General features: G+C 41.1%; 1 long non-coding RNA gene across 1 annotated transcript; it reads right to left on the bottom strand.

The window, feature by feature from the left end:
* Positions 1 to 851: 851 nt before the first annotated feature.
* On the bottom strand, positions 852 to 27,241 carry LOC147572079 (uncharacterized). Its single transcript, XR_015246587.1, has 3 exons — positions 26,770 to 27,241; positions 4,421 to 4,465; positions 852 to 3,644 (listed from the first exon to the last, which is right to left on the bottom strand). It is a non-coding gene; the product is annotated as an uncharacterized LOC147572079 (long non-coding RNA).
* Positions 27,242 to 27,346: the final 105 nt, after the last annotated feature.

Below are 27,346 nucleotides of genomic sequence, written 5' to 3'. Positions count from 1 at the left end.
CTCACTGCTAGCCTGAGGAAGATTAAAATGAGTGTCAAGCAATCAGTAGAACGAAACATGAATGTGTTCTGTAAAACATTTATTAACCTTTCTAAGCACAACATCATACTATAACAGAAATATTTTGCTGAGAGCTTTTTTTTTTTTAAGTCACAAACTGGTATAAAAAATCATGCAAGCTGAACCAAAACACACCAGCAGCTTGAGAAACATTTGAGGTACAGGGTGGCATCCTCATTCACCATCATTCTTTTTCAGAGAAGCATGGACAGAAAAATGCAGACATTGAGGGTTTGATTTGAAATCTGACCAAAAGATGTAGTAGCCTCCAAATACCCAATTTAGAGCTGGTGTGAGCTCATATGATGACATCCTACACACACAAAACCACATTCCATTTCTTTGTTCCAAATCAGTAGAGCTATGTCTGAGCTGTTTTACTGGTAGCAAGCCATCTACTCCCTCTTTTGAAAGAAGACAGCATTGTCCTCTTGAGAAGTCCAAACGGCTTGGTGCACAGAGAACTTGGGAAATCACCATTCATTATTACTGTTACCCCAAGGCCATTTCAGGCCAATGGCATGCTTTCAAAATCTGAGTTTTTTGTTTTTTTGTTTTTTTTTTTTTTAATTTTTTTTTCAACGTTTATTCATTTTTTTTTGGGACAGAGAGAGACAGAGCATGAACGGGGGAGGGGCAGAGAGAAAGGGAGACACAGAATCGGAAACAGGCTCCAGGCTCTGAGCCATCAGCCCAGAGCCTGACGCGGGGCTCGAACTCACGGACCGCGAGATCGTGACCTGGCTGAAGTCGGACGCCCAACCGACTGCGCCACCCAGGCGCCCCAAAATCTGAGTTTTTAATAGATTGCTTATCTTCTTGTGTGCACCTTTTAAAATTTCTGTGTAGCCTCTCCTTTCAGCATTGTGTCAATCTTTCAAAACATTAAAATAAAAAGCACTCTCCATGATTAAAAATTATTCAGTCCATGTTGCAGCTACTGTCCATATTCTGACCACAAGCCATCCTCCTTGTGAGTTTCAGAGCCTGTGGGATCTGAAGATCTGCATATCTTCTTACCTGCCGCACCCACGGGCCGAGAGAGCAAGGGTATATGTGCAGCATTATAAAGGAAAAGCTCTGCTTTCAGAATCACATTTGCAAATTACCACAAGAAACTTTCTCTAAGCAATTTATTATTTAGGAATGATAGGACATAAAAGAGAGTAATGATATATGGTTACACAATTTGCAGACGATCAGGTGACACTGCATGCCAGAGAGAACTTGAACGTAATTATCTGAATTTAGGCCGAGCTCTGATTACTAAATTTCCTGCTGGTTGCCTCGCAACATTCGTGTTCCAGTGTAGGCTACTTCAACCTTTTGGCCCCTGCTGAATTTCCCCATATAATCTTTTTCCTTAAGGAAAGGATTAGACCCATTTGCCTTTCTGAAGCATAACTCCATGTGAGCAGCTGGAGTCTGGGGGGAAGAAACTGCTACCGATAGACAGAAATGACCCATCCTGCCACCCCTCCTTGTGGCCGTGTTGATGAACATGTCTATTACAGAGCCTGTCATTCCAGAGAGCCAAAGGCCAGGATGGAGAATACACACAGCGTCTCCAGGGACAGGACAGCATGCTCCCACCAGCCGACACGTCTGGGTCCTGTGTTCCACAAGAGCTATTATTGATGAGAATGCAAACGGGCTCAGCAGAGAGCCAGCCCGAGGGGAGAATGCCCATAAAAGTGCTGTGTGATACCTACTTTTCTTTATGAAGTTTTATTTCTCAGCTCCTGACACAGCCTATACCTAGTAGGTGTTCAGCACTCCATAGATATTTCCTCCTGAATAAATTTAGTCCCTGGCTCCCAGGAGACCACATGGAACTGTGACACATAACAAGTCAGCTACACTTACATGTTCTGTGAAAAGACAGTCCTTATATGAAGTTCTTGCTATTTCTGTTACTCAAAATATGAGCCCCTTTTCATAGTTTCTCTCGCTTTGTGTACACAGATTAGAGCTGAAGTCCTTCAGTTGTTTATAAATGTCTACAGCAGGACATTAGCATTCAGAAGCAACTATGAGGGAAAAGAAAGCCATTATGAGAATCCAGGACCCAATAGTAAGATATTTCTCAGCTGTCAAGCAAATAATTTACAACATGGAGTATGGGGACAGGGGCAGGAGCAGGATTTGGATTTTAAATAAAGCAAGTATGCAAACTAGAAGATTATGGTCTCGAGTAGGAAAATCAATGGGATGTTGGAATTGTGAGACCTCCTCACAGGCTTAATAATATAAAACACCAGGATCAGAGAACAGATACAGGGTTCTGGGGAAACCACAAGGTTGGGAAAGTCGACCTTTGCTTGAAATGTACATTTCCTGGAGCTTGGGAGGAAGAACAACAGTGGAACTCTGCCAAGGGAGGAGGAGGGAGAGGGAGGGGGAGAGTCCTTTCATTAAGATCCATCATCTTTGACCTGAAATCAGTGCCCTTACCTCTCAAAAAGACAGTACAGTATTTTTCTCCCACTACAGGTAACTTTTACTCATCCCCCTCTAGTTTTATGAGCAGTTGGACCTTTCAAAAATGTTTCAGCTGCGGAAGGAAGGGGGTCAAAAACGGAAATTTGTCTGAACTCGTTGACCTCTACAAATTCTACACAATTTGTATAGGACGAAATGTTACACCTGTATTTCACTGATCTTATGTCCCAGGCTTCAAGTTCACAGCAATCTATATTCGATAAACATGCACAGAAAAGGAAATGGATAGCGCGTCTATCATCAAGGCAGCCTGCTGTCAAAATACAGGGAACCAACAACACGGAGACTTCGTCTCTTTCCTTCCTTCCTCCCTTCCTCCTTCTCCTTTCAAGCATGTGTTCATTCTACACACATTTACTGGACATCTAATACCCTTCACATATCCATTGCCAGCTGATCTTTCCAGGCCAGGCACATATTTGCATTTTATTTTCATATCCAAAAATCTGCCTAAAGTTGAGCAAACTTGGGCTGAAGACACGGGGATCTACTCTCAGCGCTTGGGTGTCCCAGCACCTGCCAGTCGCGCGTCCCCGGAATTGAGGACATCGTGTTTTCAATTTTCTTCAATAAAGCAATGAATCTGGCAATTTGCTGGCCTGCTTCAGCTAAACAGAAAGGACAATTTGAGAAAGATCATAGTTCAGGCCCAGTCAGACGGAAACGATTGAAAACAGAGAGCTGGCCGCTATGTTTCCCCAATGCAGCTTGCTGTCGCAGTTTGACTGACAAACTGACTTTTTTGAGGTGCTCATGCCCATTTCAGTCAGAGTTTATTGAAGGTGATTTTGATCTTCTCCATGAGGCCACAGCAGTGGCCATGCCATCTGTCACCTTGATTGCATCGTGGATTCTCTGGAGAGAGCGCCATGGCTCCTGATCATTTACAGATTGTGCTGCTTTCCCCTCCATAAGGACCACATGCACAGAGCCAGATGGTGAACATGCACGCTTATTATAAGTCTTTATCTCCGTGCAGGAAGGAGAGGAACCATTAGGTCTCCCTCAGGAGCTCTGCTCCTCTCTACCATCATGCTGCTCCTCAGCAAATACAGTCTTCTTCAGCTGTCATCAGCCTACCTCTGAAAATTAAAAAAATAAACAATAATTCCATCAGCCAAGGCCGGGAAACCAAGACTGTACAGCAAAGCAATCCCCTTGCCTGGCCTTCCCTTCTTTTCTCTAACCTCCCACTTGCCTGACTGTCAGCACAAGGTAAAAACAAGTTGTTTGCGAATGCATCAATAATGTGTAGCTTTTTTAAGAGGTCAGGAGGGCCAGCTGCTCAGAAATAAAGCGACATGATCCTATTTTCTGTTATTGGGATCATGGCTTCCATTGTATTGGCCTCATTCTTTTTCATTTAAGGATTTCTGGTTCGTTTTACATATTTTACAATTCTACATTGTTTTTCTACAATAATCGCAGGAAGGGGACCACCTGTGTGTCAAACATAAGGGACCGAGGCACTGTTTACCAAGAATGGAAAACCCCAAGTACGATGGAACTCTAGAAAAATTTCTTTTAGCAAACTCTCCATTGCGAAAGAGACATAATGTGGAAGGCTGGGGACACGCCTGAAGAGCTGAGCAAGCGCAGCTCAGAGATCCAACTGATGGCTGTTAAAAATGTGCATCTTCTCCCAAACCACCATTGTCACTTACTGTTAGGAATTCCGAGAGGGTCCAAAAGAAAACTAAGTGAAACTGTAACATGTGCAAAAATTAATACTGACAAAATAACACGTTATTTGTAAATGAAGTGATTCTCAACTTTTTGATTACATAAGTGTCACTTACATATAGTAGAGCACTTACATCTTAAATGTATATTTTGGTTTTTACATATAAATACTTACCCAGGGCCGGATATAGGACATTTCCAAAACTCCAGCAGCAGCAGGCTTATGATAAATAAATAAATAAATAAATAAATAAATAAATATTTATAAGCAGATTCACTAAGAAGCCCACGTCCCCTGTCTTCACTGCTCTTTCCATAAACAGTACACCTGAGATGAGAAGTCTCTTCTCACATGGACACACACATTCTCTCTCTCTCTCTCTCTCTCTCTCTCTCTCTCTCACATACACACATGCACACACACACACACACACACACACAGAAGAGAGAGGGAAAGAGAGAAGAGCTTGGCCTTTGCCACCAGGAGACCCCAGCAATGTAGGAAAGCCCTGATCAGTGAGCAGCTGTATGCAGAATCTAGGGAAAGCTTTTCAGTGACCCATAACCTTGAAGGCTCACCTACATGAGTCATTCATTTCGAATAACTGCCATGTTAACCCAATGGTTGCAATTACTGAGATCCAATATCTTTGCTCACACACTAAATATAAGTGATCCCAGAGCCCACTAAGTCACATAATCTCTTTGGTTTATGTTAAAACGGCACAGGATTTCTCTCTCTATGAAATGCTAAGTCCACAATCTCATACACACCATTTCTCAAGGATCTGGCTCTTCCAGAAGTATTAGCCTTTATTGGGAGCGCAGAATAAGCTACAACAGAGTAGTTGTAAAAAAAAGTGACTATGAGAAATCACACACACACACACACACACACACACACACACACACACAAGCTGCTTACATCTCCTCAAAAAGTAATTGCATCCAAATAACTTCCTACACCAAGCCCAAAGTTATTCCACTGTTATTCCATTCCATGTTAGTTGACATATTAGGGACCTTTCCAGTGGATAGTTGAATAAAGACAATTATGTATCAAACAGACCAACTTCATTTTTGTAAGTTCATTTATAAAACCCATCAACTTCCATGATGGTATGGCTTTATTTACATTTTCTGTGAAATAAAACAACTGCTCTTAACAGAATAAAGTCACTACCAAATATTTTTAGAGGAAGAAATTTAGTGTGGTTTTAATCCAATGCAAATGTTTTTTCAGAGAAGAGGTTTATTCTTAAACCAGCTTTTTTTTTTTTCACTTTGGGGCATTGAGGAAATGTGTGCCCATAACACTGTGTGAAGGTGTGGATATGTGCAGGAAATGTGTGTATTTGAGAGGCTCTTGTGCTCACTATACTTGAGATATTTTGCAAATGATAGTTAAACACAAGAAAAAATTAGTCATGCCTGTCTAAAATAATTCCTGGTCCCTGAACATAGCACATGGATTTTTAAAAATACCAGCATTCTCCCCAATGTTTATCCTTTTTCTACCCAGCACAGATAGGAATAAGTTTGGGATTAGCTCTACCCTAGTTAAACAGATGATCTTGATCTTTGTAACATCACATTGTTCTGTGCTTTTGGAGCAAAAACCATTTACAGGGATGCAAATTGAAAACCAAATACGGTTCACCCTCTCCAAAAGGAAAGAAGAGAATCAGAAATAATATAGTGCATTTGATTAAAAATAAAAATGTAGTTTTATAAAGTGAAAAAGATTACTAGGGCCCAGGAAAAGGAAAGAGAAACTGGGCTTGATTACTTAGTGTTAATGAAACATGCTAAGAGAGAGGAGACTTCCTGGCCCCCATGTGGGGAGAAGGTAATCCTGCAAATCTGGAATGTTTTTATTTTGTGTGCTGGTTCTATCCCTTCTAGCAAGGCTAGGCTGAAAAGCTCAGTGCACTGCCCCCACCCCCATCCCTGCCCCCAACTGCGGCCTCATGTTCAGGTGCAGGGAGAGGCCAAGAGGGCATGGAATCAGGCTGGGGTTGAATTGCAGCCTTTTTACTTGGCCTTGTACTTCGGCAGGTTGCTTACTTTCTCCCAGTTTCACATTCTCTATCTGCCAATGAGCAAAACAATTCCAATCTCCCAAGTGAGGATTAACTGAGATGAATGAGAAAACATCTCACATGTATCTGGTGCGGACTAAGCCCTTAAAGCATGCTATGACTGAAATGAAACCAGAACAGGCGTCACCATTTCTGGTAAAAGGACTACAAATGCATACACGGTGCAACAATGAAGATTACTAGGTGTCAGTGTAGAAATCATATTTGTAAAGCAGCCAGAACTGTAAATGCATATTTGATGGCAGGGAAGTGGGCACGGTGATGAAGAACAGACATCCTGCGTCCAGCTGTAGGCTCCACCTGCCACTTGGTAACCCTGAGACCTTGTGCACGTTACTTAAATTCTCTGTGTTCCTGTTTCTCCACCTGAAAAAGGGATGCCAACAAGGAACGTACCTCAGGATTAGATGAGATAATATAGGTTATGTGCATCGCGAATCGTAAACACTGTAAAAGTTAGCCAGCGTTCTGACTGCTCCGATGAGCAGTGAAATAGTGGCTTGTGATTTCATCCTTTGCTAACTTTTGGCTGTGGTGTAGCCATAAAATCTCATTGCAGCTCAAAAGCCCAGGAAACTGACCAAAATTCATTGTTCACTTTTATTGGCTGTTTTTGGTTTCCAGTGTTTGCTAAGTTGGAACTATTGTTTATTTTATTTCATTGCTGCAAACCATACCTATAAACTTACTAAGCTGTGTCCCATCACACACACACACACACACACACACACACACACACACACACACAGATACATATTCTTTGGGCAGGGTAGGTGTTGCTGGAGCCATCCAAACCCACAGCCATTACTGAGACAACACCTCCACAACAGGAGAAAGAGTGGCATTATTTTGGACTCAAAACTAAAAGACTTGGATATTGGCCCTAATTCTATTGCTTAACCTTGGATAAAGCACTTTTTCTCTCTGTAGCTATAAAATAGGTATTGCAATGCTTTGTTATTTCATGGGGTTGCTGTAATCTGTGAAAGGACTTCAAAACATCGGAGACACAATACAAACTTAAATATCAGGTATTCATATTCTATATTGAGACAGCATCACCAGCAAACATTAATGAGCATTATACAGATTAATGAAGATTTCATAATAATTGTATAACCGTCAGAGATAAGATTCTAGTTGGGAAGCAAGAACATCAAAATCCACAGCCTTCTGAACCACTATGCCAATATGGAGCAATAACTAAATTCTGCTCCCAGGGTCTCAGGAGTTCCTAGATCAGGTGATTTTGATTAATAGAGTGGACGCATAGGGCTCACATTTTAATTTTGCTTCTTCCTATCTTTGAGAATACTTCCAATATTACATTTTCTATCCTCCAAATAGCATAAGACCCAAATGAAAGTAAATCCAACAAAATCTGCTTAACTCAGGCTGCTTTAAAATAAGAGTTCCTACAATGGGACAGTTGGTCCATTCCTGGTTTAATATGTCTGCAGTACAAAGGGTCTTTGCTGCCTCCTGTTCCTGCAGAAAAAGGAGCTTATTAAAATAAATGTAGAATAGAATTTAAGCTCCTAATAGGAATGGAAAAACAATAATTATTATTGTTTATTAATAACAAATCTATTTTTCAGGTTATTTTTTATTCTCACACTGTAACTTAATTCAGTAATATTCAGATTTCAAGGGTTACTTCCTATGGATGTAAAAAATGGAAATAATTATTTTTCCTTAAAAAGTTCCAGAGATTCTTTTAAAGAATGATATGACAATAAATAGGCAGTTATAAAAATAAATTCAACCTATAATGAACAAACTAATTCAAATCTAAATAGCATTAGAAAATATAGAGGCACATAACCTTTTTTTTTTCTTTCTCTCATTAGATAAAGTAAGCATTAGAAGCTAATTGATTATGATTAAAAAACAAGTATTTTGGGGGCACCTGGCTGGCTCAGTTGGTTAAGCCTCCAACTTTGGCTCAGGTCATGTTCTCACAGTTGGTGGGTTCGAGCCCTGCCTCCGGCTCTGTGCTGACAGCTCAGAGCCCGGAGCCTGCTTCAAATTCTGTGTCTCCCTCTCTCTGCCTCTCCCCCACTCATGCTCTGTCTCTCTCTCTCTCTCTCTCAAAAATAAACATTGAAAAAAAACTTTTTTAAAAACAAGTATTTTTAAATAATAATATCATAGTGTGTAAAATATCAATGTATGTGTTTGTGTGTACATGAGTGTATGCGTGTGCGTGCGTGCGTGTGTGTGCCTGCTCAAGCCAAGTTCAACTAGCAGGCAGTGATCACGCGTCTCATCTTGTGAATGGCATTAGATATCTTGTTCAAAATCTCTGATTAATCTGATTAAGCTAGTGAGTGAATAATCCTTTAATCCTCTCAAGAATACAGTTTATGTCTGCTGAGTGTCAAATTTAAGACTGGTAAGCTGTAAATACTGAAATTTAAGTGAAAGAAAAGGAGGAAAAAAAAAGGCAGCCACCCAAAGTCAAACTGTGTCGCCTCTTTTCTGGATTCTGTCTTTTGTGGGTGACCTTCTCAGCTGAAACGAGAATGAGGAACATTAGGAAAAATAATAAATCATCCTCCAGCAGTGGCTCTGTGGCAGGGAGCGTATCAGTCACCGAGGACCAATCTGCTAGCATGTGCTTCCCTTTCCCAACCAGTTTAATTATAAATTAATGGATACTGCCTTTCGCTTCTCATTTCATTCTGAAGCAGAAATGCTTGACACCAGATATTTATTTTATAGTTGGAAAACTATCTCAGAAGCTGAAAATGGCTAAATATTTTCACAGAATCACACAAACAAATAAAAAAAAATAAAAAAAAAACAGGAAAAGGAACATCCTTTCATTAAAATCCCAGTCAGAGGACTACATGTTGGAAACTGCTACTGCATTTAGAATACCAGGGAGTTTTAAGTCAAATGAATTGAGGTGCCTTGATGATGCTTTATCATTATGTATCAAATTTAAATAACAGCAAGACGGTGTGGCAAGGTGGTCAGAGGAGGACGGTGGTCATTCTTTTGCTGCCCAAGGAAAATGAAAAGTAAAAATAATAATAATAATATTTTGAACTAATGGGCTTATTTGCTTAGGGCATTTGATCACTTACCTTTTATTATTATTATTATTCTTAAATATGGTTTAATACTCTTCTCCATTTCTGTATGGACCAACACCAAGATTCTGCTTAGGATCTCTCTGTAGAGGGTATAGAGAAGGCAAAGGCTACGGCTTTCACCCCCTCTTATTTATGTATCTGTATGTGTAAGGGTAATACATATCGGCATATACTGATACACACATTAACATATAATGCAATATATTGACGACATACTTTTTTTTAAGAAAAGTTTATTTATTTTAAGAGAGACAGAGAGAGTGAGTGGGGGAGGGACAGAGAGAGAGGGGAAAGAGGATCTGAAGTGGGCTCTGTGCTGACAGCAGAGAGCCCTATGCAGGGCTCTTACTCAAGCACTGTGAGATCATAACCTGAGCCAAAGTCAGCCACTCAGGAGCCCCTTGACCACATACTTTTAACTGGAGAACAGACGTTATCCCGATCATAAGTTTATAATGTCTGTAGCCCAAAATTTGCTGTGAATTTGTTTGCCGGAAACATTTTTTGGGTCAGTTGCTTATGAAAATCACCCCCAGCAGGCTAGAGCCTGCTTTGGATTCTGTGTCTCCCTCTCTCTCGGCCTCTCTCCCATTCATACTCTGTCTCTCTCTCAAAAATAAATAAATATTAAAAGAAAAAAAATTTTAAAGAAAATCATCCGTTGCCCCTAAAACCCTTAACTAATATCTGCTAGAAGGGCAAAACTGCTACAAGAGATTAATTTGCCCCTCAACTACTTTTTCATTTACTAATTTAACAAGAGTCAAAGGGATCTGATCTCATTAAAGTATTGGCCAACCCATGAAAGTGGAAAGTCCATATTATCCCTTAATTCCTCACGATGTGAGGAAATGAGGCAAAGGAAGAATATCCCTCCCGGCCTGAGTGCAGCTCCAGGATCAGTGCTACAGTCTGGGAAGGGATAAAAAGACCAGATCAGCTCATTCTGCTCTTTGCTGTTTGGGCTCTACTGTAGCCTCTACTTGTTGACTTTTCCAGTGAAAATTGGAAAACCTGGAGAAACTGGGTGCTCAGCAATCAGATAATGGAAGGGAAGCATGCAAAACAACCTTCTGACCTTCTCTATTTTTGCCTGAATGGAGGTGGGATGGTTCTAGGTTTGCCCAAAATATCTGGAGGTAAGACAAGTGGCAAAGAGCTTCTGGCCCCAGCACAACTAGCCACACCCTCAGCCATCTGGATCTCTCATCCCAGAATCTGCCAACCTTTGTGAGTAAAGCGTGTTGTGGTGCTAACTTCAGCATCTTTCTGATGTAATGTCAAACATCTGGCAGAATCTAGTATTGTTGGTCCTTTATTTTTACTAAGGTAGGCAAATGTCTCACATCTCTGGTCCATGTGCTTACCCCTACCTCTTTCTTCCTGAATACTCAGTGGTAACGACTTCTGCAATTTTGACTTGCTACATTATCTATTGTCTTCATAGGTTTTTAGACTCTTATTAGCTTTAACCAGTCTACCTTTGACTGTGGAATTTCTCTCAGCACCCTAAGCTGGAGATGAGCTAACGCCTGATTTTGAAGGGCAGGACCAAAGCTTAGGCCTTGAGAAGCACACACCCCATTACAGCTTCTGAACTGAGAGTGATCCAAAGTCGGAAGGGAAGGTTTAGAATTTTTTGCAAGGTCTCTTGTTAGGCGTTAAAGAATGGACTGGAAAACTGACAGTAGTTCTCAGTCAGTAAGTTGTGCAGTTGGGAAGTGAGTGCACGAAGATGAATCTCATACTGGTAACAAATTATGGAATGACCTTGTACTTTCGTTCAAATGGTAAGGACTTTCTTAAAACTCCAAAGAGTAGTGTTTACCAACTGTGTAAGATAATTTCTGAAATTATTTTACATTGAACCTAATTATGAATAAATATCTAAGAGAATATGTGTATAAATTGTGCTATTTGTAATTTTTTCATTTTGTACATATCCTCTAATTTACTGTCTTTAGATCCTGTTCTCACCTTCCCATAATCACTGTCACTCATATTACAGAGTAACAGACACACTCTTTTGCCTTTACATGGCGTGCAAGTTAATAGCCCTCTATTTTGCCATTCATTTACTCATTTATTCACTCAACAAATGTTTACTGAAAGTTTGTTAAGTGCATGGACATAAGGAAGCTATTTAAAATGATGAATGAGAAGTGGGATTCAAGATGGCAACATGAGAAGATTCTGAACTCATTTCCTCCCATGGACATATCAAATCTACAGCTACATACTGATCATTTCCCTCTGAAAACTAATTCAACTGCTTCTCCACAAGAGGATAAAAGGACTACTACATCGAGATGAGTAGGAGAGGTAGAGACACAGTTCCACCAAAAACCCTACCCCTGTGCCTCGATGCAGAGTAAAGAGGGATCTCACATGTCTGGCACTTCTCCCAGCGGAGTGAGGGATTGGTCCCCCAAATCAGACACCAGAACCCTTGGGATCTACGTCAGAGATAGAAGCCCCCAAAAATGTCTGGCTTAGAAAATCAATGGGGCTAATGTCCAAGGGACGCAAAATGCTATAAAAACAGATTCTCTTGTTAAATAGCTCGTGGGCAGTCTCTCTCACCCTAGGATCTGGTGAAAAAGCACTGATTTTAAAAGTGCCTCAACTGTATATAAAGGAGATTCATTTTCTGGCCTGGGGGAATCTGCTGGAGGGGCAGGGGGCAGTTGGGAGTGCTCTCCAGAGATGGAAGTACTGGTGGATTCCATTTGTGTGCTCTCCACCTATCCCACTAGTGCTGGTGGTATATTCGGGCACAGCATCCTCCCGCTGCCTCGCTGAGTCAGGAAGGGGTAAGTGGTCATGACACTGTCTCGCTGCCTTGCCAAGGCCAGAGAGGGGAGGCAGCTGCAGTGATGCCCTGCTCCCTGGCTGGGGCAAGTGAGCACCAATGATTGTAATAGCATTCTTCCAGTCCCTTGCTAACATTGGTGAGCATGGGCAGTTGCAACACTCACCCTGCACCCTGGCTGGGGCTGGCAAATAGGAGCAGTCATGGCATTCTTCAACCTCTATCCTGGGGCAAGCATATACCCATAGTCAAGGCATTCTCCTCCAGCATTGCTGAAGCCAAACAGTCAAGACATTTTCCCACTGCCTTTTCTGAAGCCGGTGAATGTGCCCCAGCCCCTATATTTCCAGCTGCCCTACTGAAGATGGCTGGTCCACAAAAACCACACAGGGGATGCCATGTTTGCCTGGCCCTTGTGGCCAAGGGGGCTGGAGTTCCTGAGCTCCAAGAGATTGTAACAATCAGGGTAGTCTTGGCAGCCCCTCCCCCCTGCCCAGGGCTCTGCACAGACAGCAAACTGAAACACAACCCCAGTCTTCCCTTGAAAAAGGCCTATTCTTTTATCCTGTACCTTCAGCCTAAGGAGCAAGGATTCCGTTTTCTCACACATCTAAAGGTTATGGAGGTACTCCTAGGAATGTGAGCAGAGTGACACCATCATGGCACACTCCCTTGGCGAATACCTCTCAGAAAGGAGCTTACACACACATCTGGAGTTCCAATTTTTGCAACCATCACCCAGGGGCAACCTCCTGATCTCCTGGTCTGGAGGCCAACAGGGTTTACAATTGTGGTCCCACAGGACTGTGTATATTTGCATATTTTAAAAGCTGCTGCCTGAGGCTCTGGCTTCTCATCAGCCTGAAACTAGGTGCTAAATGAGATTCCTCCCCTAGGAACACAGACAGGTCTTGGCATACCCTCAACAACAGGGACACATCAAGAACAAACCAGGCTGTTGATTAAGAGGTAAAATGTGACATCAAAAATATAAAATATGAGGATGGGGTGAGTAAAAATGTAGAGTTTGGAATGTGTTCAAATTTAAGTTGCTATCAATTTAAATAGACTGTTATATACATAGGATGTTACATGTGAACCTCACAGTAGCCACAAATCAAAAACATATAGTAAATGCACAAAAGAAATTGAGAAAGGAATCTTAACAAAACACTGAACAAACTCATCATACCACAAGGGAAGAGAGAGAAGAAGAAAGGAACAGAGAGGAACTACAAAAACAGCCATAAAACAATTTTTAAAAATGTCAATAAGTACAGGGCACCTGGGTGGCTCAGTCAGTTAAGCATCCAACTTTGGCTCAGGTCATGATCTCATGGCTCATGAGTTTGAGCCCTGCATCAGAATCTGTGCTGACAGCTCAGAGCCTGGAGCCTGCTTCAGATTCTGTGTGTGTGTCTCTCTCTACCCCTCGCCTGATCTCTCTCTCTCTCTCTCTCTCTCAAAAATAAATAAACATTAAAAAAATTTTGTAATGTCAATAAGTTAATGTTAAGTTAATACATTAAGTTAAATGACATACCTACCACTAACTACTAACTACTTTAAATGTAAATGGACTAAATTTTCCAGTCAAAGGCTGTGACTGAATGGATAAAAAAAGAGACTGCTGCCTACAAGAGACTCACTTCAGATTTAAAGACACACAGAGACTGAAAGTTAAGGGATGAAAAAAATATATTCCATGCAAAGAAAATTAAAAGAAAGCTGATGTAGCCATACTTATATCAGACAAAATAAACTTTAAAACAAAGACTGTAATAAAAGACAATGGATGGCATTAAATAATGATAAAGGGGCCAATCTAGCAAGAAGATACACATTTATAAATATATATTCACCCAACATAGAACCATCAAAATTAGAAAGCAAATATTAACAGACCTAAATGGGGACAGAAGAAAACTGGAAAAAACACAAAAACCTGAATATTAAACAACATGCAACTGCACAGCCACTCGATCATCAAGTAAATAAAAGGATAAATTTAAAAATATTTAGAAACAGAAATATGACATACCAAAATCTATGGGATACAGCAAAGGCCATTCTAAGAGGGACGTTCAAAGCAATAAATAAGAGAAATCTAAAGAGCTCAATAAATAAGAGAAATCCAAAACAAATAATCTAAATTTATACCTAAAGGAACTAGAAAAGGAATAAATGAAGCCCAAAGTTAGTAGAAGGAAGGAAACAATACAGATCAGAATAGAAATAAGAGACTAAAAAGACATCAATGAAACTAAAAGCTGGTTCTTTGAATAGATCAACTAAAATGACAAACTTTTAGGTAGACTCACCAAGGGGGAAAAAAAAAGAGAGAGAGAAGGCTCAAATAAAATCAAAATGAAAGCAGAGAAGTTACAATTGATATCACAGACATACAAAGGATCATAAGCAAACAATTTTATGCCAACAAACTGCACAGCCTAGGAAAAATGGATAAATTCCTAGAAATATACAATATTCCAGGACTGAGTCAGGAAGAAATAGAAAATTTAAATAGACTGATTACTAGTAAGAGATCGAATTAGTCATAAAAAACCTCCCAAGAAACAAAGTCCAGGATCAGACTAGTGAATTCTACCAAACATTCAAAGATTTAACACCTACCCTTTTCAAAATCTGCCAAAAAATTAAAGAGGAGGGAACACTTCCAAATTCATTTTACAAGCCCAGCATTACCCTGATACCAAAACCAGACAAAACACCACAAAAATTACAGGCCAATATCCCTGATGAACACAGATGCAAAAATCCTCAACAAAATATTAGCAAACTGAATTCAATAATACATTAAATTAAAACGATCATACAGTATGATCAAGTGGAACTTAATTCAGAGATACAAGGATGGTTTAACATCTGCAAATCAATCCACATAATACACCAAATTAACAAAATGAAAGATAAAAATCATATGGTCATCTCAGTAGATGCAGAAAAAGCATTAGACAATATTCAGTATCTATTTGTGATCAAAAATTCTCAACAAAGTAGGTATAAACAGAATGTACCACAGCATAATAAAGCCCATTTATGACATACCCACAGCTAATACCATAGTTAACAGTGAAAAGCTTCAAGCTTTTCCTCTAAGATCAGAAACAAAACAAGGATTCCCACTCTTGCTACTTTTATTAAGCATAGTGACTTGTCTCTAGGCCTGTATCAACCAGTACATGGTCAAATGTTTTTCAAAAAGAATAGAAAACTGGATTTTATCACCTCGGTTTGCTTCCCAATTTTATGTTTTACCATACACTTTGACATGATAGCATAAAGAAGTTTAAGAAACTCATTAGGTTGATTAAAATTGAAAAGCTGAATAATGCCATTATTGTTGAGCATATGGCTATATGAAAACCTTCATATGCCTGATGATTTAAGCATAGACCAGTGCAGACATTCTGGAAGCAACTTGGTAGTACTTAGTTAAATTAAATATTCCCTATGACAAATAGTACTCTTCCTGGATACAATTCTCAAAAATATTCTCATACAGTGGGGGGGGGGGGGGGGAGGGAAGGGTGGGGAAGGGGAGCATCCTCCATATTTATCACAGTGCTGTTTGTCATGGTGTGAGGCAATCATGGAGTCTATTGCTGGTGGACATGTAAAACATGGTAGATGCCAACTATGAAGTATTCTGCAGTAATTAGAAACAAATAGCTGAATGTTTACATAGCTATATGGATAGGTCTTAGAATCAATAGGCTATAATGATAAAAAGAAAATAGAATGATCTGTATAACATAATGACACTTGTATAAACTAGAATGCATGAACAAATGTCTTATAAAAACATGAAAACAAAAAGATATCATTAAACATATTAATATGACTGTTTGTGACAGGAGAAAGAACCAGAATGATAGAAGTTGAAAAATGGGAATCAAATGAGATGGACTGATAAAAAGATGGATGGACAGTTGATAGAGAGATAGGTGACATATAAGTGAATCAGTCAGTTGGTTGACAGAAACCTGTGCAAACCAATGATATGGTGTCATGAATTATATGATATATAATTATCAACTTTCTGAACTTGGAATCCAGAAATGAATGAAAACAGTTCAAGAAAGCTGATATGATTCTAATTCAATAATATATTATTGATGTGTAACACTCCAGATTGAGATTAAGTCTAAACACTGAGTCACGGTATTGCTCAACCTTCACTCTGCCTATGAGACTCACATTTGCCATGAACACCACGTCTGGCTCCTTGAGATCTCTGTCCAGTTACTAGCCAACAGTGAAAGCCTAGAATGAGACCAGTCCACTGGCTCAGCATCTTTGGCAGAGGAGGCATAAGCAGTTGCTAGATAGCAAGCTGCAGTGAGACAGCCACTAGCAGAGAGTAAAGACATCTTAAAGTATCATCCAACAGTCCAACAGTCCAGCACAGCCATAGCACGTTGCAAATTGCAGTGTCTGTCTGACAGCCCAACCTAGTAAATGCAGCAACTGAACAAGTAACAGTGCTGGAAAAGGTCAGCCTCTGCAGCCTGGGAAAACCCAAGGGTAACTTTCAAATACATCAACAGAAAGCACATTTCCCACTGTCACTCCTGGTCATTCACTGACACATACTCATCTTAAGATCACATGGAAATGACAACATTTTACAGCCTTTGAAATAATTCATCCTTCAAAAGAGTCCCTCTTAGAGAACTAATACATGGATGGAAGATTAACAGTCCAGGGCTAAATTGTCCAATATGGCAGCCACTACCCACATGTGGCCATTGAACACTTGAAATTTGGCTAATTCAAAGTGACATGTGAAGACCTAGTATGATGAAAGAATGTCAAATATCTCATTAACGATCTTTATAGTCATTAAATGTTAAAATGATATTCTGGAAATAATGGGTTAAATAAAATATTAAATTACTCTCACCTGTCTCTACTTTTTTTGAAGTAGCTAGCAGTACATTTTAAATTGTATCTGTGGCTCACCTTCTATTTCTATTACACATTGTTGATCTGGTGACTTACATGTTGATTTACAGCTTGTCTTTCAGTTTAGTAATGTGAAATTGAAACCTGACTGTTTTCCTACAAAGGTGTTAGAGTCTCTCTCCAAGATGTTATTGTTCAATAGAAGACTCAAAATCATGTTTGGTCCTCTAACATTTCTTATTGGTGGTGATTCCCAATAGAAGTTTCTGGCCTTTTCTGTGTTTTTGATTCTACCTTTTAGTCTAAATAGAGCATGATCAAATCACAATAGAACAAGAAGTCCACATAGGTTGGGGACCACCTGCAAACACCCCGATGATAGTTGCTCAGGTCTTTTGTGCCAAGACATCTTATAGCACCCAGAAAGTCTCTTCTGGGCTCTTATCTGAAACCCTGGCATGAAATCTCACTGAAAATCTAGGATGGAAAAGAAATGAAAACAATTCATACCCAAATATGTCTCTCTCCACCATAAGGGAAAGTCAGGAAACGTAATTCATTCACCTCGTATTCCCAAGAGTCAATGCGATAGGAATTCAAGATTTTTAAAAACAAGATACTCCTTTAAAGTTAGGGGGTGGGGGAAGAAGCTTTACTTAGTGAAAATATAGCTTGTGTAACTGAAAAACCGAAATGTCGCTAAAGGCCTTTATTAACTTGGGAATAGGGCACATTTTCTACTTTGATTATTACCACATAAGTATATCATCGCTCTTTTATTATTATTATTATTATTTCCTTCATTTGAGCCTGATCCCTGGAGTCAACCCTTGGTTGTCAGGGGACTTGTTGTAAGTAATGGTCATTTGTGTTTCATAATTATCTTGAATCAACACAATTAGTTCCACATTCTGCTGTTTTCTTCCTAAGGCATCTGTAAACATTTTTATATAATTCCAGCAAATAGCTTTTGGCAATAATTAAATTTTTCTAATTAAAAAAATAGTAAAGTGATCCAGGATAGTTATTTTAAATGTGCTTTACAGACCCCTCTAAGAGTATTAGAAAATATTCTTCAAGATGCCAAGAGATTTTCTCTTTCAATTATCAACCACAGTTCCACAATTTAGAATGTCTTTGGTCACAGTTTTAACATGGTTAAATCAACATAAAGCCTGAAGGACATTTAATTCTTTTTTAAACAGTACTATATTTGAATAATTTTTTAAATTTCCTTGGAATATTTTTATTCCCTTCACACACACACACACACACACACACACACACACACACAAATATATTGAACACCAGCTATGTACAGGGAAATGGATGTGATGCTCTCAAATTTTTCATATGCATCAGAATTACCCCAATACTACCTTAGTGGCTCTGATTCAGTGAGTTAGAAGTGAATCCCAGCAATGTGCACTTGTAACTTCTACCCAAGATGATTCTGAAGTCAGTAAAACTCCAACCCCCCACTTTTAAGAAATACTAAGACAGAGATTCAGATTCTGTCTCTTACCCTTGAGAGAGGTGTGGAATATAAATGTTCACCTCTGAAAATCAAAGGCGAGTCTATGTCTCACATAATTTCAGTAAAACTAAAATGATCTAAATGCAGTGGTCCTTACTCACCTGCAGCTGGGAAAGCATGTTTAAAAGGTGGAGGGGCACCTGGTGGCTCAGTCGGTTAAGCATCCAACTTAGACTCAGGTCATGATCTCACAGTTAGTGAGTTTGAGCCCTGTGTTGGGCTCTCTACTGTCACGTGGAGCCTGCTTCAGATCCTCTGCTCCCCTTTCTCTCTGCCCCTCCCCTACTTACTCTCTCTCTCTCTCAAAAGTAAATAAACATTTAAAAAAAAGAAGAAGGTGGAAAAGTATGTGTCATTTTGCTAAAAAGTCCACTTTGGATTTCTAAGAGGGCTTTCTTCAAGAATTGTTCCAGCAATGATATTTTCTAATAAATTCGTCATAAACAGGCAAATACTCTGCTGAGTGATAAAATCTGAAGACAGGGAGTAAGCATGGAAAATGCATTCTCTTCAGGCAACTTCCTGAAAGCACTTAGGGCCATCTGGAGGGTGTGGCCACCAAAACAGGGTTACTGAACACAAAGCTGTGGGTCCCTTCACCGATGCCACATTCAGATATGTGCTTTGTTTTGTCTTGTTTCGTTGTGCGGTTTCCCCCCAGGAAAAGGTTTGGTACATTGTAAATAGTGTAATTACAGGCTGACAAGGAGTTTTTCTGGTGTTCTGAGGCCTGAAGACATATGTGCTGCCTGACCATGTTCTATAGACATAGGGAGGGAGAGAACCTGGCCTCCTCTCACAGAGGTGAGGCCAAAGGGCTGTGGCATTGAAGGCTCATCCTTGTGACATTAAATTATGGATTGAAAGTCCTTCTATATTTGTCACTCCTAGTTCTAACAGGATCCTAACCAGCGAGAGATGAAAATCAGAGCATACCAATAAAATCCCAAAGTGTATCGGTCTCAATAACGGTGTATCTTAGAGGTGCCTCAGTGTCTCATTTGGTTGAGTGTCTGACTCTTGATTTTGGCTCAGGTTGTGATCCCAGGGTCGTGGGATCAAGCCCTGTATCAGGCTCTGCACTGAGCATGGAGCCTGTTTAAGATTTTCCCTCTCTCTCTCTCTCTCTCTCTGTGTGTCTCTGTGCCCCTCTCCTCCACTCGCCCTCTCTTTCTCCAAAACAAGGAGGGGAGGGGGTATTATTAAGTACTGTATACCACTAAAGGATATCAACAAAACTTGAAAAATTAAAATTAGTGAGCCCCACCCTTGCCATAAAGAAGAACAACACCAATCCCACCTAAGGAATAGAAATCAGTGGCCCCAGCCATTAAGGATGCATTTCCCACAGTGTATTTAGCATCCTGTTTTAAATTATTGTATTATTTTCTTTAATTTCTCCCCAGATTAATATCCAGGAATAAAAGGTAATTTCCCTATCCACATTTGGCAATTGGGAGAACATTTAGCCACTTTAAAGTCAGGTGTCGGCACTGTAAGGAAAAGACACGAGGTAGTTAAAAATTTGAAGAATATGTCAATTGGTAAAATTAGATAAAAAGTTACGCTGTGTTCTGCCCTACATTTGGACTATCGCAAGTGAGGCAAACTTTTCTAGGCAAACTGCTGAGGACTGCCAATTTAACAAGCTGTTCCATGCTGCAAGGGACATATTTATGGACATACTTTCAACAAGACGTACCTAGTGCTACCAAGCTGTGCTGTACTAAAGAGCAGAAAGAATCAGAACGATAGATGAAAAAAAAAAATAAAGGATTTCACACATGGATCCTATTAAAATCAGATCAAGTATTCTGAAATTTACAGGCAAAAATATTTAAAATAATGACAGGGTTGTTGCAGAATCTCAGAAGAAAACACCCAGGAAATGTAAAAGAGAAGATTGACACAGCATGTTTAGCTCAGGCTGTTGGACAACAAGGCTCATGAAGCAAGAGAGGAAAAGCCAACTACATTGTGAATCTTCTCATTTTTAATTAGTTGGGTCAACATGACTCTAGTGCTTTTCTTGTGAATGTTTTTCAATATAAAGATTACCGTTCACAAAATCTTCCAAAAAAGTTTGATTTCGTGTCTCTTTATCTTTTAGTAGTCCAAAAGGCACCTGACGTGACTACTACTACTCCGAGTACGAGCACTTATTTATTTTGAGAAGCCATTGGCTGTTCCCTATGATAGCATTTCCTATCCCTGGGCGTGTGTTTGGGATACTGATGAGTCAGGCTGTTCTCTATTTAAAGCTTGGTACCTATTTCTATTTCTGGAAGTGGAGATCTCAAATCAACTTAGAGCTCATCTTCTTTGTTCTGGGGGAAAAAATCATTGCGGCTGGGGACAGAGTATAAAAGAATTGCCGATGGTGGTTTGACAAGAACCTGGAGTGTAGCTGCTTTGATGATTGGCGCTATCCCTCACACATGCACTCATTTACATCCTTCCATTTATTTGACTACAGAACCTTGTAGAAGAACATTTTACTGCCATAATCAATGTCACTATGACACTTTTGATGGTCACGGGTGTCTGAACACATTTTTTCCACAAAGGGCCAGGTAGTGGACATTTTAGGCTTTGTAGGCCACAGCGTGTCACCATACGTCCTCCACTCCGCGGTATGAAAGCAGCCATAGAAGATATGTAAGCAAATGAGCATAGCTGTGTTCCAATAAAACTTTATTTACAAAAACAGCAGCAGGCTGATGTGGCCCACAGGCTGTAGTTTGACGACCCTTGCACTAGGCTGCAGGAGAAACAAAAGGACCCTGAGGAGGAAAGTCATTAGAAGGAAAGGAGAGTCCCAAAGCGGTGACTAAACCCTGGTACCAGGATTGCTGGAGAGGAGGACTGGTCTTAGGCCCCCCAAGTGGCCAAGGCTCAACTCCCTTCTGATGGTGGCTCTGGAACTATTGCAGCCCCAGGGCAGTGCTGTGGGCGTGAGGACTGAGATTGCTGCTCACGTGGGGCTCTCACCCCGGAGGCTCAGGAATCCTGGGGCAGGAAGGGGCTCTCCTCCCTTCCCGGATCCTCATGCTGACAAACCACCAGTGACCCCATTACAATCTTGACAGAGCAGCTTGTCAATAGGCAGGATATCGGCTCCTCAACTTGCAGGGTTTGCTGTGGATGGCAACAACTGCGGCAGAGAAAGGGGCTCTTCTGCCATTTGACCAGATGTTCTACTTTCTTCCTTTGTCAAGTGATGTATCTATGGAGACTAAGCTCTTTGGACTGAGTAAATTTCTAAGGGTCTTGGTTTTTTCATGGAACCCCATGGGGAAAGAGGAAACTGGATGAAACACAGCTACTATAATTTGAATAACAAAATGAATGTGACCTTATCCTATATCCTATACCCTGGTGAGGGGGCCACATTGACTAAAGTTATCAGTTAATGTTACAAACCAGGAAAGTGTCCCCTCTTTCTTCTTTGGACAAAGGTGTTAAGCTGATGAGACCTGTGGGTTCAGATTCTCTCCTAAAATGAGGAATGTGATGCAATCATTAAAAGACGTGGAAGTGAAAATAATTCCATGGATTCAAAAATCAAGGTGCGTTAATAGAAGGGTGGTGTCCAGAGATCTAATCTGGGTTCAGTTACAGAAACAAATTATTTCCACTCGTCATTCTAGACAACTAGACAAATCAGGATTTTATTTGATATTAAAAATGGTTGGAGGCCTTTGGTGCTTCCTATTTATACACAATGTAGAGTCTTCACATTGCATATTCATACACTGCTTTATTTTATCCTGAGAACAATGTGTGAGGCAGGTGGGAAAATGCTCATATTACTCCCAGTTTTTTTCAGACATAGCAATTCAGACATAGCATAGACCCCCCTCAAAATGTCAATGATTTGCTTAGGGTTCCGGAAGAGCAAGTGCCCATGGCTGCACTGGTCTTCATCCCAGCTCTATTTACTTCAAATCCCATGATCTCCCCACCCCAGCTGCCCCAGCACCTTCACTTGTGCAGCCTCTCTGCTAAGCCATGTCTCTCCTGGTCACAGGGAGCCTGGAAAGTGTGCAACAGAGCAATTCAAATACTCGTGGCTGTTGTCTCCTTGCGAGGTGAGCTGCCCGGTGTCACAGACACCTATTGACGACCTGTTCACCTCAGGCTGGTTCTTATTCGGTTTGGAACAAGGTGGAAGGAATCATAGAAGAGAAACTGGAGGTCACGGAGCACGCAACCAGGGGATGCATAATTTCATGGGAACAGTGCCAAGCAGAGGTCCAGCACATGCTAAGAAACCTTGGGCAAGTCACTTGCCTTCCCTGTCCCCACCTGCTTACCTGTAGGTTAACAAAAGTACCAACTTCAAGGAAATGCAGTACAGGTTAGTTGACTTAAAATGTATAATGTACTTGAAGCAATGCCTAGTATACTGAAAATGTTAGGCAAAAGAGACATAGAATAGTTTCAAGGAAAGAAGTCGTGAACAAGAATCAGAAAAAGGAAGGAATCTGGTCCGGCTACTAAAAGTGTGACCGGAAACAAGTTATTTTTCTTCTTGGGCTCCTATTTTCCCCTCTATTAATAGGAAACAACAATATCTATTGAAACTGTTGTAGAGAAGGGGTAATAGTGCTTTGTAATGTACTGGTCAAATTGTAAACTATCTTGGTAATTACCTTCTTTGCAAGCGACTTGTACCACACAGTGCAATTTTAGGACTATGAAGCAGAAAATGTCAGAAAGTGATTTATATAAAATGTAAATACAACCTGCTTACCCCTTCTTAAAATTCTTTCCATCACACTTGGAAGAAAAAAAAAGGAAAAGAAAAGAAAAGAAAGACAGAAATGTCATCATCTGCCCCATCTCTAGCTGTCAAAATCCCAAGCATGCAGAGTATTCCAACAATTGCCACCATTTTTTGAGTCCTCACTCTGTCTAGTCCCCATGAGTTACATGGATTATCTCATTTAATCCCCATGGAAATGCAGTAAGTATAACAAACTTAGTTTTACAGATGAGGGATCTAAAACTTAGGTTAAATAATTTGTCCAATATCAACAGCCACCAAATAATGAAGCTGATTCAGCTCAAGTCCCTGTGATACCAAGGACCGTGACTTTAACCAACCACTCTATATGTTCCTTCCATTAAAAGGAATCTCTCCCTACTCTGAAATGATATGATACAGCACTTAGCTCATATTCTTTTCAGAGGACTACAATTCTACCTTGAATTATGATTCTGGGGGTACATACCACAGCTTAACTGCTGGCTTACAGACTTCCCCCAAATAGATGATAAGCTTTGGACATCTGTGAACATGCCCTAGTTGCCAGGCAAATAGCAGCATGACAACGGGGGGAAGAGAAAATTCATAACTTTCTTGAGCTTTAGCTGCCTCATCTGAGAAGGATGTTGGAAATCCCTACTTCACGGGATTGCTATGAAGGTTGTCAAATAACAAAAGTAATACAATTTAATAACAAGTCTGATACTCATTATCCAAGGGAAAATAATTAATGAATTGGAGTAGTACATTGCCTCACAAACAGTGGGCCACTCTTCTCGAGGGATTTTGGGCAAGAGCAAGTTTCAAAGAGCATCAGAAGCAGAACACGGATACAAGGTGGCATTGGCTAGGTGGCCGGGGATTTCCTTATAGAGCCAGCAGGGCCTACTTTCTTTTTCTTTTTTATTTATTTTTTTAAAGGTTTGTTTATTTTTTGAGAGAGAGACAGAATGTGAGTGGGGGAGGGGCAGAGAGAGAGGGAGATACAGAATCCGAAGCAGGCTCCAGGCTCTGAGCTATCAGCACAGAGCTCGACTCAGGGCTTGAACCCACTGAGTGATCATGACCTCAGTCATCAGTCATGGATACCCAACCAACTGAGACACCCAGGCACCCCATGAGGGCCTACTTTCTAGGGTAAGTTAAACTAGCTAGAGCTGAGTTGGAGAATTGTGATTGGTGGGTGGTAGGTTTCCCCAAGGGCAAAATATTTCCCATAAGTGCAAGCTGACTTAGGTTTAGATGTGTGACATGGGCCGGGCTACTGGGGTGGCCTCCGTTTTGTGGGTCCAGATATACAAATTACTGCTGTCAGGTTCTATTAAGACAACAAAGTTAAAACCACTGTGTAAACATAAACAGAGTCCTACCAATGTGGTCACAATTCAAGTTCATTAAGTCCTACTGAAATCACAGGGGTTCGTGGGACCGATTGGCTCTTAACCAAGAAGAGATAGAATCAATAGGGATATGAACACAGCAAGGAGAATGACCCAGAATACCTGCCTCATTTCCCTGGAAAGTAGCATTTTAAGGAAAGTAATTAACAAATACGTAATGGTGAATAAAGAGAAAAATGTGTCAAAGGAAGATGAAAACATATAGAGAAGGGGTTACATGCTACCATTACTTGCAACCCTAAGGGGGCAGCAAGTTGGAGGTCTCCCTATCACTTCCTTGTGGCCCACCTGATCGGCATGTTCTACCTTCCCGCCGGGTTACAGGGGAGCAAAGTTGATAGTTCCTTTGAAAGGGCTCTTGAACCAGGAAACACTACACAGGCGTGAGGGGCTAGTGCTCTTGTTCCTATTCCAGAGCAGCACAAGGGCATCCACCACGTGAAAGCCCCACCTGGGTCAGCCCCCTTCCACCAGGCCTTTCAGAAAACTAGGGTCATTCATCCAGCCGGGATTCACTTTCAGGGATTCATCAAGCTCTCCGTATAGTGGAGATCTAGAAACAGCTCCAGGTGACTTCTGTGAGAGACTGACTATATTCATCAATTCTTAATAAAGTTTCTAACCAGGTTTACCAAGGGAGCCTTAAATGGAGAAAACAGCTTGTTTCCTTGACAGCAAAAATCGACAGTTTTTTTTTTTTAATCTTTTGTTGTCTGTCAAGAATTCCATAGAAATAATAGATGCCTAAAAACACAAGGAAACAGCATGCATTTTTTTTTTCCAACTTCAGGGTTTGCTTCCAAGGAGACTGACAAGAGAGGAGGAGGGCTTCTGAAATACGAGCAGTGGGCAACAAAGACCCTCAGAGCCAATGGGGGACAAGTTACCACTCAAAATTTGCCTTTCCCCAAGTCAAGGAAGTCTTTGCAGTCTTAGGACCGGCAGGCTGCTGGGGAAGCAGGAAGGCAGCATTTCAAAACAAAAACAAACAAACACCGCGGAAAGGGACGACTCGGTTTGCATCGCTAAGCTCGGTCCAGGCAGGCAGCCCCGGACCTGGCCTGCTTTCGTGGATCTGCGGGTCTAGGCGCAGCCTCCAGATCAGCGGCCCCGCCGCGCCAGCCTCGGCCCGGGGGCTTCCTCCAGGCCGGGGTCTCCCACGTGGCGCGGGGTCTGCGGCTGCCTCGCCCCGGAGCTGTGAAGCCCTGCGTTCGCCAGGCCCATCGATTATTAATGAGCCATCGTTAAAAGACTTGCTGAGGGAGGGTCCGATTTACTTGCCTACTCTATAGAGAAAACAAAGAGGATAGAGGTGGAGGGGGGAGAGGGGGGCACTGGGGAACTAAGCGAAAATGCAGCTTTCAAGTTCAAAAAGCTTATTTTGCATGAGAAAACACATGGGGACGTGAGGATTGGTGGTAGCCATCCCCCCTCCCCCATCTTTAATATCTGCTCAGCAAAAAGTCTGGATTAAAACCATCGGCCTCTGGGACACCTTAAAAAATCCCTTTCTTCTGTGTCCTTATGTACAAGGGTAAAGACCAGCTTTCTCTGTCCAAGTCGGGAGTGCTGAAGGGAGAGCTAGCAGTGGGAGGCCCAGCCGGAGCCTCTGTCCTCTGCCTGTTCCCGATTCCATGGCCTGAGGCGATGGTTTGCATTTTTAGGACAACAGCCGGCTATCGGCAAGCAGGAGACCTCTCGTCAGGCTTCATTACTGCGTACAAAATGACACGAGCGAGCCTGTGGCCACAACTGCGCTTATGAAGTGCTGCGAAGCCATTGCCTGTCCCTGCAAACCCAACCCTCTTCTTCTGCCCACTCACCCACCGATTGCCCCAAACCTGAGCTCAGTTTCTGTGTGCAGTGTCTTACCTCGGGACACATTGCTCCCACTGGAAATCCGGCTTTGCCACCTTGCTTGCTAGCTGGCTTATAAATTTCCAGAGAGACAGAGAAGAGCTGTGTTTGCCAACTGAACTTTGTAGTTCAAACCACCCTTTCCCTTCCTTCCCCTCTGATATGCTTTCCAAGGCTGGGGTGTTGCACCATCTCCGGATCTAGACAGGATGCTTAGCCGGCATTGGGAGCGCAGCTGGGAATAGAGACCCCTCTCCCTACAAGGTCATTTAAACCTTTTTAGTTACCTCCCTAATTGCAATAGTCTTATGTGTCTGGCCTAAATCATAACTGCGCTCTTAAAAAGAAATCCCACAGCCGACAGCTGCAGATACTACCATTAAATCCTATCTATTAAGAGCTAATGCCACTCTGTATTTTTTACAAGGGTGAATCTGTTTGCATCAGCCAGAAAACAGGTCATGACGGTTTGTTCAGCGCTGATACACCAACCATTCTAAACCAATATATCAGAATAAGGATATGTAAAGACAAGATTACTGATTATGAGATTACTGATTATTCTGAAGAAATTATCGTAATAGAAAACATG

This window comes from Puma concolor, chromosome F2, assembly GCF_028749965.1.
Source record: "Puma concolor isolate L17-30 chromosome F2, mPumCon1.1.hap2, whole genome shotgun sequence".
Lineage (NCBI taxonomy): Eukaryota > Metazoa > Chordata > Mammalia > Carnivora > Felidae > Puma > Puma concolor.
The sequence above is the reverse complement of the archived record's forward strand: the minus strand, read 5'-3'. Positions and strand labels throughout refer to the sequence as shown.